General features: G+C 39.8%; 1 long non-coding RNA gene across 1 annotated transcript; it reads right to left on the bottom strand.

Annotated features, from left to right (window-relative positions):
- Positions 1–2,328: 2,328 nt before the first annotated feature.
- Positions 2,329–3,399, bottom strand: LOC309491716. Its single transcript, XR_014203271.1, has 3 exons — positions 3,318–3,399; positions 3,175–3,216; positions 2,329–3,105 (listed from the first exon to the last, which is right to left on the bottom strand). It is a non-coding gene; the product is annotated as an uncharacterized lncRNA (long non-coding RNA).
- Positions 3,400–3,756: the final 357 nt, after the last annotated feature.

Here is a 3,756-nt window from a genome sequence, read left to right as displayed (position 1 = left end):
AGGTGTACCGACATCTGTCATCTCTTCTACAGGTGAATCCTTGGTAGCAAAACTCACACACGTATGGTGTGCCAGTAAACGCGCATAGATTTTTAATCATAAAATAATGATAGTCATGCAGGTACAAAAATGCTGTTTTAGGATGCGGATCGTCTGTGTTTGTATACTTCTCCAAAACACCTGTATCAGACCGATAGAAGACTACTATTTTAACATTCAGCATGTGTTCAAACTGTCTGATGTCATTAAACACTATCTTGTGTTGATCAGCATATCTAGCTGACTTCTGCAATGAAGATGCTACAGACTCTAGCTCTGCGTGTGGTTTCTCAGGGTTTAGGAAATGTGCCAGACAGATTGCAAAACAAAGATTGTTTGAAATGTTCATGTGATAGAACAGATTAAGTCTGTTTTTGCCAATCACTTCATTGTGGGCAAGATCACGTAACTTTCGATAAGCACCGCCGCGTTTACTTCTCGCTATCGTCACTCTTAAATCTCTAATCAAACTGCACATCAGAGTTGCTCTGCATTATTTTTTCAAGCTCGTTTATAAATAGATCTACACTGTAACTATTGCCACCCGACAAAAGTGTACTAACATCTGATGTCAAACTCGGACCCCTCAAGGTAATGCTGATTAAACTACCGTCTCCGCCTAACAGTCTGGAAAACGCCACAGTTTCAGAAAGTGTGTCATGTAAAAACATGGTGTAAATCTGCTAAATCTGTAGAAGATCTCCTGTGGATTTCCAGACCACTGAACTGAGCTCGTGGCAGTACAGTGTACCCACTCACATCGCCACCCTCTCTTACTAGTGATTCTATATCGCTATGTGTCAGACCCATGTTGGGTGCATCAGGATTGAGTGTGTGGTGTGAGTGGGTACACGATCCCTCTCCTGACTGGTGAGAAGATACAAGATGATCAAAATCAGCATTTGGTTCTGGAGAAGGTTCTGACACCTCTCCTGCATGTTGGGTATTTACAAAATGTTCAAAATCAATATTTGGTTCAGGATCTTCATCTGACATCGATCACATAATGTTTAATAATTCTACCAATGTATCAGTTGTTGACTCAGACCTATTCATATCCTCCATTGTCTGAATTAAACAGAGCAATGTTTCTGTGGTACTGCACTGCTCAAGGGGTACCACACTGCCCTCGTCTCATCTAAACCTACCTACCCGACCCTGATCAAAATCATCTGACTCCTGACAACGTTTAGACATTTTTAAACCAGATTTGCTTGTTTTTTTATTTAAACCACAGGTAGAAAAAATATCAATATATTATATTTTATTGCAGTTGATGAGATAATAAGAAATGGCTCATGAAGTTGCAAATGTGGTTTCAATTAAGACTAAAGATTTGTGTGTTTCCTATTCACAATGGCACAATGGCCTATTCAAGCATTCAGGCATGAAAGAGTCTTCCGAGATAGGGCAAACCCATTGGCCTTTTCAGACGAATATATCTGACTGAGAGGTACAGATTCTCAGGTGATGGCATCAGATATATGTGTAGGCTGCTGGGTCCAAACATACAGCACAGGACAGCACGGAGCCATGCTCTCACTGTCCCACAGATGGTCTGCGTAGCACTGCGATTCGTTGCAAGTGGCATGTTTCTGTATTCTGTCGGTGATGCAGAAAACCTCAATAAAGCCACTATTTGCCGCACAATAAGAAATGTAAGTCTGGCATTGAAATCTCTTGTGCACATATTTATCACCTTCCCTGGTCACAGAAGATTCATCCACATCAAGGAGGAGTTCTACAAGATTGCAGGTAACACGAATAATAACAGATTACTAGAAAATGTTACATTAGCACAGTCACAGTATGACACTCATTATTTTGTGTTACAGCTTTTCCTAATGTAATTGGTACAGTGGATTTCACCCATATTCGTATTCAACGCCCCTCAGGTGCACATGAGGGAGATTGTTAACAGGAAATTCTTCCACAGTGTCAATGTTCAGGTAAGAATGAGTTATGGTTACTGTCAGCTACATAATTATTCTGTGCATTAAATGAGCTTAATAGGCTATATATTTTTACAGATGATCTGTGATGCTGACTGCCTTATCACAAATTTAGAGGCAAAGTGACCTGGCTCAGTCCATGACTCCAGAATCTTTCGGGCCAGTAGAATTTACCAGAGACTCTCTCTAGGAAAGCCATCCCATTTTTTTAAGCACTTTGAACATCAAGAGTACAGTACTTGTATTCGCAGGTGAGTTCTCTGGTGTGCTGCTGGGGGACAAAGGCTATGCCTGTGAGACATTTCTGATGACTCCCCTTACAGACCCCCAAACAGCAAGCTTACAACCATGCCCATGCCAAAACCAGAGCTCGGATTGAAATGACCTTTGGCCTCCTGAAATCACGATTTCAGTGCCTGCACCACCTGAGGGTCTCCCCAGACAGAGCATGTGACGTGACTGTTGCCTGCACAGTGCTGCACAATATTGCCAGCCTAAGAAAAGAAAGGGCTCCCAGAGTTGCTTTGGATGTTGATTGGGACAATGCTGCCATATTCCCAGATAACAGAAATGGTAGACTTGTTAGAGAACAATACATTGCAAATTATTTCAGTTAATTTAGTTTTGATTTAGCCCATCCCTTAATAAAGGATAATGTAGGCTATATAACTTTTTCATGTGTACATGCATTTTATTTGGCATCGGTAGCACACACTGTGGTTATATTCCCAAATTCTAGTTCCACTTCACTGGATCAATAACTATAAAGTGTACTTGACATTCATAAAAAAAAGTTACAAGACCACAATGGTTTTGGAATATTTTTCTTTTATTATTTTGCTGTTATCACTTGTCAGCTTGGAGCTTTGGAGAGAAAAAATTATGATGATTAATACATTGTGTTACAGTCATGGTTACAGTATGAACTGAAGTCACTTACTTCTCTTTCTAGTTTCTGGATTTCCAGTTCTAGTTTCCTCAGTGTCTTGCGTTTAATTTGCATCTCAAGGTCCATGTCCTGCAGCTTTCTTTTGTTCACATCAATCTTGACTTCTGTCAGCTCGATCTGTCTCTTAGGATGCGTTGTGTAGAGATATCTGACAGTTTGTGAATTCTGTGAACACCTTTTAGTTAGCATAGCAGAATTTTTGCATAATGTAAATTTACTTTAGGCAATACTCACTATGTTACCAGGCTGCTTATCAGGCTGCCCAATGTCAGGATCCTGTAACAAATGATATTTTCTATTAGTACCACTTCCCTGACTTCTTATCTATTATGAACTTAAAAAAAAATGTGTCTATTTCCACAAAATTGACATGATACCTCGAGCCTTCTGGAGTCCAGCGACACAGTCTCATCATCGGCAGAAGTGCACTCCACTGCTGTAGATGTGGCTTCCCTCTGCCATATTCAATACTTGTATTGATATTTTTGACAGGACATACAAAGCCTGTGATTTAATAAAGAGTACTCACCGGCGAACAGTGGTGGAGGAAGTACTGAATCTCAGTACTTAAGTAAAAGTACAAATAACCAGAGACATATTTACTTTAGTAAAAGTAGAAGTACCACAATGAAAACCCTACTTAAGTAAAAAGTAAAAAGTACTTGATTTTAAATGTACTTTAAATATTAACCCTGAGGTCTGAGCTGTTTTCTGGCCCTGGAGGTGTTCTGACATGCTCTGACATTTGTGTTTTTTTCTGTTACTTGTGACATTTTCATGGCTAAAGTCTTATTACACTGTATTCAGCACAAACTC

This window comes from Leuciscus leuciscus, assembly GCF_965113295.1.
Source record: "Leuciscus leuciscus genome assembly, contig: HAP1_SCAFFOLD_470, whole genome shotgun sequence".
NCBI classification, from domain to species: domain Eukaryota; kingdom Metazoa; phylum Chordata; class Actinopteri; order Cypriniformes; family Leuciscidae; genus Leuciscus; species Leuciscus leuciscus.
Note: the sequence above shows the minus strand (reverse complement) of the source record. Positions and strands in the feature narration are given on the sequence as shown.